Below are 12,077 nucleotides of genomic sequence, written 5' to 3' on the forward strand. Positions count from 1 at the left end.
CTCATCACCAGGTCGCCCTCTCTAAACTGCCTCGGCATCACCTTGGAGTTATACCTTCGCTCAATCCTCCTTTTCACTGCCTCAGCCTTTACCCTTGCCTCCTCCCTGACCTCATCCAGTAAATCCAGATTCAGCCTTCTTTCTTCGTTCGAGTCTTCCGCCACAAAGTTCTGGAATCTCGGCGAGCTCTCCTGGATTTCTACTAGAATCATGGCATCACATCCATAGACCAAGCTGAACGGGGTCTCGTGGGTCCCTGACTGCTCGGTGGTGTGGTACGCCCAAACTATGCGGGGTACTTCCTCAGCCCATGATCCCTTGGCTTTCTCTAGCCTTCTCTCAAGCCTCTTAGCAACACCCGATTGGCAGACTCTACTTGGCCATTCGTCTGAAGGTGCTCGACGGATGCAAACACCTGCTGTATTCCCACCTCTTCGCACAGCTTCTTCAGCAGGTGACTTGCAAACTGAGTCCTGTTGTCCGACACCAGGCGCTTAGGCACACCAAACCGGCACACGATGTTCTTCCATACAAAACTCTCGATCTTGTGTGCGGTGATCTGGGCTACTGGCTCCGCTTCGATCCACTTGGTGAAGTATTCAATTGCCACCACCAAGTACTTCATCTGCCTGACCGCCAATGGAAAAGGTCCCAGAATGTCAATTCCCCAAGTATGAAACGGCCATGGGCTGTAAATTGACGTTAACTCTTCTGGAGACGCTTTGTGCCAATCGGCGTGCTGTTGACCTTGCAGCACTGTGCATACTTCCTGCAGTCCTCCCTCATCGTTGGCCAGTAATAACCTGCACGGAGAGTTCTTGCAGCCAGAGCTCGACCCCGACGTGACTTCCATATATCCTTTCATGGAGCTCGGCCATGATTCTAGTGCATTTTTCTCCGTGCACACATTCTAGGAGTGGGTGTGTAAACCCAAACCTATACAGCTCGCCATCGATCATGGTGAACTTGCTAGAGTTCTTCTTTATCTTCCTAGCCTCCGTCGGATCCAGCGGGAGAAGGCCGTCTGCCAGGCAGCGTTGGTACTGTATTATCCATGTGTCTGGCTCGTGCGTAGCGCAGACCTGTGTCATGTTCACCCTCTCCCCCGACATGCTCTTATTCTCGGCGATCTCAAGGTCTCCTGAGTCAAGGATCTGTGACTCCTCGCCGCTTTCTCCGTCGACTTGATTATCTGAAGAACCAGGTGGTCTGCCACAAATGCTCTAGGCGTCTTCAGAGTTTCTTGGATCACTGTCCTCTGCCTACCCCCCTTGCCCGAACTGGCGAGCTTAGCTAGCAAGTATGCTCGGGCATTCTGCTCTCTGGGCACATGCACCACTTCAAATGAGACAAAGGAACTCTTCAACTCCTGCACATACTCCAAGTAAGCCTCCATTTGTGGATCCTTGGCCTGGAACTCGCCTGTTACTTGTCCCGTGACTAATAACGAGTCACTCTTAGCCATCAGCACCCTAGCCCCCATCTCCTTGGCCAGTAAGATTCCGGCGATCAACGCTTCATACTCTGCTTGATTGTTGTTGGCTTTGAAGGCAAACCTCAGGGACTGTTCTATCAGCACGCCGTTGGGCCCTTCTAGAATGACTCCAGCATCGCTACCCTGCTGGTTTGACGATCCGTCCACCGAGAGCACCCAACGAAAATCATCCCCTTCGACTCGTGCTGCTTCTGACGAGAGCTCGGCCACAAAATCAGCGAAAATCTGCCCCTTGATCGGACCTCGGGGCTCATATTTGATGTCGAACTCCGATAGCTCTACCGCCCACTTCACCATTCTCCCAGCTATATCAAGCTTCTTCAGGACTTTCTGGATGGGCAAGTCGGTCATCACCAGCACTGTAAAACTGTGAAAATAGTGGCGCAACCTCCTCGCCGAAAATACCACAGCCAGTGCAGCTTTCTCCAAGGCCTGATACCTCACCTCCGGGCCTTGCAACACCTTGCTGACGAAATAAATAGGCTTCTGAGCCTGGTCCTGATCTTGGGCGAGCACCGCACTCACCGCCCTCTCAGTCACACAAAAATACAACCTGAGAGGGGTTCCTACTAGGGGTTTGCACAAAACCGGCGGGCTCGCCAAGTACTCTTTAAGCTTCACGAAGGCTTCTTCACACTCCTTCGACCAGACAAACTTGTTGTTCTGCCTCAAACATTGGAAATACAGATGGCCCTTCTCTCCACTAGCTGACACGAAACGAGACAGGGCGGCCATCCGACCTGTAAGTTGCTGCACCTCCTTCACGGTAGCCGGGCTCCTCATCGCCAATATGGCAGCACACTTGTCAGGATTTGCCTCTATTCCTCTTTCAGTTAAGAGGAATCCCAAGAACTTCCCTGCCTCCACGCCGAAAATGCACTTCTCGGGGTTCAGCTTCAATCTAAACTTGGCGATCATGGTGAACAACTCCTCCAGATCTGAGACGTGCTTGCCCTTCCCTAACGAGGTCACGACCATGTCATCTACGTACGCTTGCACATTCCTTCCCAGCATCGGTGCAAGTACCTTATCCATCAATCTTTGGTACGTGGCCCCCGCGTTCTTCAGCCCAAAGGGCATCACCTTGTAGCAGTAGCACGATCTCTCGGTCATGAAGGCGGTCTTCTCTTCATCCATAGGATACATCTTTATCTGGTTGTACCCCGAGAAGGCGTCTAGGAAACTCAGCAACTTACACCCTGCAGCACTGTCGACCAGGGCGTCTATGCTTGGCAAAGGATACGACTCCTTTGGACAGGCCTTGTTAAAATTTGTGAAGTCGACGCACATGCGCCACCTCCCGTTACTCTTCTTTACCAGCACGACATTAGCCAACCACTCAGGGTACTGGACCTCCCTGATGTGGCCTGCGGCAAGGAGCTTCTGTGTTTCATCCCTAATCGCCTGCCTCCTCTCCTCGTTGAACTTCCTTCTTCTCTGCCGCACTGGTCTGACTTGTGTGTCCATTGCCAAATGGTGACACAAGAAATCGGGGTCAATTCTCGGCATGTCTGAAGCAGACCATGCAAAAGCATCCAGATGCCGCTCTATCACCTTGGCGATCTGGTCTTGGAGCTCGACCTCCAAAAATCTTCCCAGCTTGAAGACCCTTCCCCCGATCTCCCTTTCGAGCCACTCCTCGACGGGTTTGGGTCTGGTTTCCCTGGCGATCACCGCCCTGGCGATTCCCTATTCCCTCGCTTCCTCTGGGCGGTTTCTCGCTTCCTCTTCCCGATCGGCGTTCTCTCCCTTTGCTTCAGCGTCTATCATGATGACATCGCCGTCGGCGGTGGCCTCCATCGCCGTCGACCTGGGCTTCACACCGGGAGGCGACGTGGTCGTGATGTAACTTACTGACCTCTTATTCTTCAGGCTATTCTCATAGCACTTCTTTGCTTCCTTCTGGTCAGATTTGATGGTGATCACCACCCCCTCCATAGACGGCAACTTCACCTTCATGTGCCTGGTCGAAGGCACAGCTCCTATTCTGTTGAGTGTTGGTCTTCCCAACAGAATGTTATATGCTGAGGGGGCATTCACAACGAGGTACTTGATTTTCTCCGTCCTCGAGCCCGCCTCATCTGTGAACGTTGTTCTTAGCGCGATGTACCCCCTGACCTCCACCTGATCGCCAGCGAACCCATACAAGCATCCTCCATAGGGTCTTAGCTGGTCAAGGGGTAGTTGCAACTGCGTGAAAGTCGGCCAGAACATTACATCCGCCGAGCTTCCTTGGTCCACCAGTACCCGGTGGACTTTCCTTCCCGCCGTGATCAGCGAGATGACTATGGGATCGTTGTCGTGAGGCACAACGTCCCTAAGATCCTCCTTTGTGAATGTGATGTCCACATCTGGCGAGTGATCCTCGAACATATCCACTGTCATCACAGACCTTGCATATCTTTTCCGCTGTGACGTAGTGCATCCACTACCCGAGAAACCTCCAGCGATGGTGTGGATCTCGCCATGGGTGGGCATCTCATGCTGCTGAGCCTCACCAATCGCCGGCTGGGAGCTCGACGCACCCCCCGTCCTCCTGTCCAGCAGGTAATCATTCAAGAAACCGCTCTTGACCAGATCGTCGAGCTGGTATCCCAGGGCCAAACACGAATCAACAGTATGACCAAAACTCTGGTGGAACTCACACCAGGCGTTTGGTTTTGGTCCTAACACCTTGTCGCTCACTTTCTCAGGCGCCTTAAGCCTGACTGCTATGTTGGGAATGGCGATCAGATCCGCCAACCCCATGACAAACTTGTGCTTTGGTGGGCGATTGTACTCCCTGGGGCGCCATGGGCCCCTTCCCTTGTTTTTCTTTGGATCGTAAGGATGGCGAGTCCTTTGATCCCTCTTGGCCGCCACCGTCTCCAGCACCCTCTGCGGCTGGATTCTGGTCTGGGCTCGTGGCCTAGCAGGAGCCACGCTCCCTCTTTTCTCGGCGACCTCACTCTCGTCGGCGATGTGGGCCACCGCGAGTCGCCTAACTTCAGCAAACGTGGCGGGGTGCGCCTTAATCAGCGCCTCACAGAAAGGTCCCGGCAGCACCCCCTTTTTGAAGGCGTATACCAGCATCTCCTCGTCTTTAGCAGGCGAGCAGACCATCTGTGCTAAAAAACGATTCAAATAGTCCCTGAGGGACTCTCCCTGGTATTGCCTTATGTCGAACAGGTCTTAAGACACCCTAGGTGGCGCCTTGTTCACAATGTACTGCTCGACGAAAAGCTTCGAAAACTACTGCAAATTGGTTATGTGACCTGTAGGCAAGCTCAAAAACCATTCCAGCGCTGTTCCCTAGATCGTGCTCGCAAACATCTTGCAATATACAGCATCCGAGCCCCCTGACAGCATCATCTGCGTGTGGAACGTGGTCATCGCATGTGATCTGATCGGTCATCGGTAGTCAGTGACGTCAGCAACAGAGAACCACGTGGACCACTCGCAGGGTGACACGTGGACCAGGTGGCAGAGAGGTCAGGGGGACGATCGCCAAGAGCGGTGATCGGTGGTCAGTAACCAAGTTACCACCGACAGATCAGGCGGCAGAGAGGTCGGGGGATAGATCACCCAGAATGGTGATCGGTGGTTAGTAGCCAAGTGGCCACCAGCAGACCAGTTCCCAGACTCGCGCCTGGAGGCAGAGCGCGAGAAGCGAATAAACACTGATCAGTCATCGGGTGTATTGTCATCGGGGTCTCGTGTTACACGCAGTTAAACTGGGACTGAGGTTCCCAGCGAGAGCGTTACGCATGGATCTCGCATGAGCACACCTCAGGGAATCATGCACGAGAGTGGCCTGAGGGAACTAGTAAACCATTACGTGCGTGGCATCGTGAAGGGTGAGTCGCCTACGTAGAGAGCAACGTTTGGTGAGTGTGCCTAGACCAGCCACACCCGACGTTCTCCTAAGAGTATGCGATTTACCCAGATAAGAGAAATATCCTAAGTTACTCTGCAAGGGCGTGACTTGGGCACACAAAGAGAAGCGCTAGAGCCCTTCCAGAAAATGACACGTGGGTGGCTAGATGTGAGTTGCAGGCCTCCACGTGTCGTCTTCTGAGATGGGTGCGGTCCAGACAAAAGAGCACTCCGTACCACTAAGGGTACAGACAGGCGCAGCCAAGCGCAGAGACGCGCAGACATACACAGACTCTCACGCTCCCATTGCTGATTCTGAAGGTACGCCTTCTCTGAAAAGCATAACAAGCTTCTGACACATGCCAGAAAAGCATAACAGAATGCTGTTATGCCCAAAAAGCAGGGAGAGAGGCATGAAAGAGAGAATCAGGGTGAGAGTGAGGGAGACGAGAAAAACAGAGCAAGAGTTTTTTCACACACACTACTAGTTTTCTATTCTTTGGTGGTTCTGTGGACTAACTTGATCGTCGGAGTGCAAACGGCCGCTAGAGGCGCCGTCTGTGTGTTTTGCAGGCCACGTTTGGAGAAGCAAGAGAAGGCTCCGGGGGTGATTCTGCAGAAGACGCAGTCGCGTAGACAGGGCAGAGAGTGCTACGGAGCGATTCCTCCACGTTCGAGTTGCCGGCAGGATCATTTGGCGCCCACCGTGGGGCCCGAGTGAATCGTTGTCCCATATATACCACAGTTTTAAAGACTTACCAGAGTCTTATTAGTTTCGTTGATAGAGAAAGATGCCTAGAAACAGACAACCATCACCTGCGCCATCCGCTGACGAAGGAGCTGTGACAATGGCACAGGTCCTGGAAATGGTGCGCACGCTGCAGGATAACGCCGCAGCGTCAAAGGTTGAACAAGAGAGGATGCAGACGGAGCTAGCTGCGTCGCAAAGCAGGAACGACGAGCTGAATCGCGTGAACAAGGAGTTGAGAAGGACGCTGCAGGCGCAGAGGGAACACATGGTTGACGAAAGGGTGTCTAGGCAGCCCTCACCTCCAAGAGCGTTCCCCATGCCATTCTCCCCTGAGATCATGGGAACCATGGTGCCTCCTAACCTGGTGGGGGTGAAAGCATCGTTCAAGGGGGTAGAAGACCCGGAGGCGCATCTGACGGCGTTCCACACCCAGATGATGTTGTCTGGGGGTTCAGACGCTGTCTACTGCAAAATGTTTATGAGTACGCTCAGCGGAATCGCCATGGAGTGGTTCGTGAGCCTGCCAGAAGGACATATCACGTCTTTCTATTAGTTCTCGAAGCTCTTCACTGAACAATACATCGTCAACAAGGCACCTGCAGTGGTGTCCTACGATCTGTTCGACGTGCGCCAATACCAGGGGGAGTCGCTGAAGGACTACCTCAACCGCTTTGGGGCACAAGTGGTTAGACTGCCCAGCAAAGATGAAGATATGCTGGTGCACGCGTTTAAGAAGGGAGTGCTGCCTGGCCCTTTCAGCGAGTCTCTCATAAGGAGCCATCCCAGCACCTTTGCAGAGATTCGACGACGTGCGGTGGCGCACATAGTGGCAGAAATAGAGGTTTCTGAGAAGAGGGGAAGTGCTGCACCACCCAGACCGCGTGGAGGGCAAGGAAAGCCACAACAAGCAAGGGTGCATGAGGCCAAGGAGGGGAAGAAGGTGCGGGAAAAACCTCGTCCCTATGCACCAGGCAAAGACCAGAGCAGGGGGCGTGCAAGGGAGAATAACGCACCCCCGAGATACGACTTCATGGTGCAATTGGCGGATCTCATCGCCCTTCCTGCTGTAGCAGCAAGACTACGAGTACCAGAGAAGACAGATAAGGTACTTGGAAGGAAGAAGAATGAATGGTGTGAGTTTCATCAGGCCTTTGGCCATACACTTCATTCCTGTTTGGCGCTGGGACACCAACTGGCAGAGTTGGTGAAGTCTGGTTTCCTAGCAGATTACCTACGTGAGCCGCAGGGTGATCGCGCGTCAGGATCCCAGATTGAAGAACAACAGCATGAAGTCCCTGTGCATGGGGAAGTGCAGACGATCGCGGGAGGCTTATCTGGTGGGGGATGCACAGCTTCACAAAGAAGGAGATACGCTCGATCGGTGATGGCGGTAGACGTAGTGAATGAGAGTCATTACCCTGAAGTGGACATTATCTTCAGGAAAGCTGACCTACGAGACGTTGTCCCGCATGACAACGACCCTGTGGTCATTTCTCTCATCACAGCGGGAAGACGAGTGCACAGAGTACTCGTAGATCAAGGAAGCTCGGCGGATGTCATGTTCTGGCCAACATTCAACAAGCTACAGTTGTCCCCTGATCAGTTAAGACCGTATACTGGTTGTCTCTACGGTTTTGCAGGAGATCAGGTAGAGGTGCGGGGATACATCGAGCTGAGGACAACGTTCACTGACGGAACGACAGCCCGCACTGAAAAGATAAAGTACCTGGTGGTGAGCGCCCCTTCTGCGTACAATGTCTTGTTGGGAAGGCCAACACTCAATAGACTGGGCGCGATACCGTCGACAAGGCATATGAAGTTGAAGCTGCCGTCGATGGAGGGGACCGTGATAACCATCAAGTCGGATCAGGCTGAGGCAAGACGCTGTTATGAGAACAGCTTGAAGCAAAAGAGAAGTGTGTGCCACGTCACCACAAAACCACCACCAGGCGTGCGCGAAGAGCGATCGGTGGTCAGGGAGACACAGGGCGCTCGGAGGATGGAGGATGCTGCGGTGGGGGGCTCCCAAGTAGCCCAAGTTGAAGAAGAAGAGGAAGGCGCGATCACTCCTCGCGAGTCAGGGATCGCGAGGGCGGTCATCGCCAGCGAGAGAAGGCCCCATCCAGCTGAAGGATGGGTCGAAGTGGATGTCGGGGGAAGAAAGTTCAAGATAGGGGGATCCCTCGCTGAAGAAGAGCGAAGGCTGATCATGGGTGTGATTGAGAAGCATATGAATGCCTTTGCATGGTCAGCATCCGACATGCCAGGAATCGACCCCGATTTCCTCTGCCATCGTCTGTCGATGGACCCCATGGTTCGACCTGTGCGACAGAGGCGAAGGAAATTCAACGAGGAAAAGAGGAAGGTGATCCACGACGAAGCGCAGAAGCTCCTTGCCGCAGGGCACATCAGAGAAATCCAGTACCCCGAGTGGCTAGCGAATGTGGTACTGGTTCAAAAGGCAAGCGGCAAGTGGAGAATGTGCGTGGACTTCACTGACCTCAACAAGGTGTGCCCCAAGGATTCTTACCCCTTACCCAGCATAGATGCTCTAGTTGATAGCGCCTCGGGGGGAAAGTTACTCAGCTTCTTGGACGCCTTCTCGGGGTATAACCAGATCAGGATGCACCCAATGGATGAATGCAAGACTGCGTTTATGACCGAACGGTCGTGCTATTGCTACAAGGTCATGCCATTCGGGTTAAAGAATGCGGGGGCTACCTACCAGCGGCTCATGGACAGGGTGCTCTCGCCCATGCTGGGAAGGAACGTACACGCCTATGTAGATGATATGGTGGTTACGTCCGTAGAGAAGAAGCATCATGCAGCTGATCTGGAAGAGCTATTCACCACCATTGCCAAGTACAGGCTGAAGCTCAACCCTGAGAAATGCATTTTCGGTGTGGAGGCTGGGAAGTTCTTGGGTTTCCTCTTGACAGAGCGGGGAATCGAAGCTAACCCGGAGAAGTGTGCGGCGATCGTGGCAATGAGGAGCCCAACGACGGTGAAGGAGGTGCAGCAGCTCACCGGTCGCTTGGCAGCTCTGTCCCGGTTTATGTCCGCTGGAGGGGAGAAAGGCCACCCATACTTCCAGTGTCTCAAACGCAACAGCAGATTTCTCTGGACACAGGAGTGCGAGGAGGCCTTCATCAAGTTAAAGGGGTACCTGGCGAGCCCACCAGTCTTGCGAAAACCCCAGGTAGGCATCCCTCTTCGTCTATATTTTGCTGTGACGGAGAGAGCAGTCAGCTCGGTCCTGGTGCAAGAGCAGAGCCAGGCCCAGAGGCCTGTTTACTTCGTGAGTAAAGTGCTGCAAGGCCCTGAAACGAGGTACCAAGCCCTCGAGAAGGCTGCTCTGGCGGTGGTGTTTTCAGCCAGAAGACTCAGGCATTACTTCCACAGCTTCACAGTGGTGGTAATGACTGATCTGCCTATCCAGAACGTATTGAAGAAACCTGATGTAGCAGGCAGGATGGTCAAATGGGCAGTAGAATTGTCAGAATTTGATATTCAGTACGAGCCCCGAGGACCGATCAAGGGGCAGGTGTTCGCGGACTTTGTAGTCGAGCTATCATCAATCGCGACACCTGCAGAAGGGCTAGATTTCCGATGGGTGTTATCGGTGGATGGCTCCTCTAATCAGCAGGGAAGCGGCGCTGGAGTCATCCTGGAAGGACCAAATGGGGTACTGATCGAGCAGTCCCTCCTTTTTGCCTTCAAAGCTAGCAACAATCAGGCGGAGTATGAGGCCCTGATCGCAGGAATGTTGCTAGCAAGAGAAATGGGAGCAAGAAATCTGCTGGCCAAGAGCGATTCGTTACTAGTCACCGGGCAGGTTACGGGGGAGTTCCAAGAAAAGGATCCCCAGATGGCAGCCTACCTGGAGTATGTGCAGCTCCTGAAGACGTCCTTCGCCGAGTTTGAGTTAGTGCACGTGCCAAGAGAACAAAATGCCCGAGAAGACCTGCTTGCCAAGCTGGCCAGCTCAGGCAAGGGGGGGAAGCAGAGGACCGTCATTCAGGAGACCCTGAAGGTGCCGCGCGCGTTCGTATCAGACAACCAGGTGCTTCATGTATACAAGTCAATGGAGCGTCTAACGATCGGTCATCGGTCGTTGACCCAAGAAACGCTAAGAGCACCGAGGGTGAGGTCGCGACCCTCAAAGACCGATGAGTCGATGGAGGTCCATGCGGAGAAGGAACCCGACACCTGGATGACGCCATACCAGCTATACTTAGAAGATGGTGTACTCCCGCTCGATCTGGCAGAGGCAAAAAGAATAAAGAGGGGTTCAAGTAAGTTTACTCTTATAGATGGAAGCCTATTTAGATTTGGATTTTCTCACCCTGTGCAGATCTGTGTACACGGCGAGCAATGCACCAGGCTCATGTCTGAGTTGCACGAGGGGTTGTGCGGAAGCCACGTAGGTGGTCGCGCTCTGGCAAGTAGAGTACTCCGCGCGGGGTACTACTGGCCAAAGCTGAAGGAAGATTGCATAAGGTTTGCTCAGCGATGCAAACAGTGTCAACTGCATGCAGACTGGCACAAGGCACCCCCTGAGGAGTTGAGGTCCATCCATAGCCCGTGGCCATTCCATACATGGGGGATTGACATCTTAGGACACTTTCCCCTGGTGACAAGGCAGATGAAGTTCCTCATCGTGGCCATCGAGTATTTCACCAAGTGGGTGGAGGCAGAGCCAGTCGCACACATCACCGCACAGAAAGTTGAACACTTCGTCTGGAAGAACATTGTCTGCCGCTTCGGAATACCCAAGAGGCTGGTTTCCGACAATGGCACCCAGTTCACAAGTCATCAGCTGAGGAAGATGTGTGAAGAGTTAAAGATACAACAGGTCTTCGCATCAGTGGAGCACCCACAAACCAATGGGCAGGTGGAGTCAGCAAACCGAATGCTGCTCAGGGGGCTGAAGCGAAGACTAGACAAGGCCAAAGGAGGCTGGGCAGAGGAGGTCCCCAGAATTGTATGGTCTTATCACACCACCCCACAGTCCAGCACCCATGAGACACCCTTCAGCCTTGTCTATGGGACAGACGCCATGATTCCTGTGGAGATATAGGAGAGCTCCCCCAGATTCTTGAACTTCGTTGCTGAAGAGTCCAATGAAGAGCGTAAGGTGAATCTGGATCTGCTAGACGAAGTGCGAGAAGAGGCTAGAGTCAGTGCTGAAGCTATGAAGAGAAGAGTAGAGCGGAGGCACAACTCTAAAGTGAGGCCCAGGCGCTTCCAGGAAGGTGATCTGGTGATGAGAAAGGCGCATCAGAATGACATGCAGAACAAGTTATCCCCAAAGTGGACAGGCCCGTACAGAGTGGTGGAGACATTGGAGAACGGAGCCTATCGCCTAGAGAGTTTGGAGGGAGGAGCAATCCCCAGAACGTGGAACGCCACCCATTTAAAATTTTATTTCAGTTAAAGTTGTACAGTAATGGCGTTCTCGCGCTAAAAGATACATGCTTTGTATGTGGTGGAAACAGTTGAACAGACAAGGGGCACTCTTTTCCCTAAGGAGGGTTTTTAACGAGGCCACCCAATTAAAGAAAAATTTCCAGCATATCAAGTGTGCTCAAGTATTAAAGTTAAAATCCTCCTTGCCCCAGGTGCAAGTGCAGGTGATTGGTTGGGCCCTACTTGCCCTAGGCGCAAGTACTGGCACCGATCTAAGTCTTCCTCACCCCAGGTGTGAGCGCAAGCAGTTAAAGGTTTGAAAAGCCAGGGGTGCTAGTAAGACCAAGGGAGGGAAAGGAAAGGTTTTGACAAAACGTCCTTACCCACTTGGCATACACCAATATTGGCCCAGTAAGACTCTTAGTCCGAAACCCTTCTCACCCCAGGAGCGAGGCAGGGAATGAGCGACTCAACCCGCCAAAGGGTGATGACCTTGGGGAAAGTAAGAGGGGTTAGCGAGAAACACTTTTCTTTCCCCAAGATGAGGCATCACCTTGAGCGATCGAT

Source organism: Phaseolus vulgaris, chromosome 8, assembly GCF_000499845.2.
Source record: "Phaseolus vulgaris cultivar G19833 chromosome 8, P. vulgaris v2.0, whole genome shotgun sequence".
In the NCBI taxonomy this organism is placed as follows: Eukaryota; Viridiplantae; Streptophyta; class Magnoliopsida; order Fabales; family Fabaceae; genus Phaseolus; species Phaseolus vulgaris.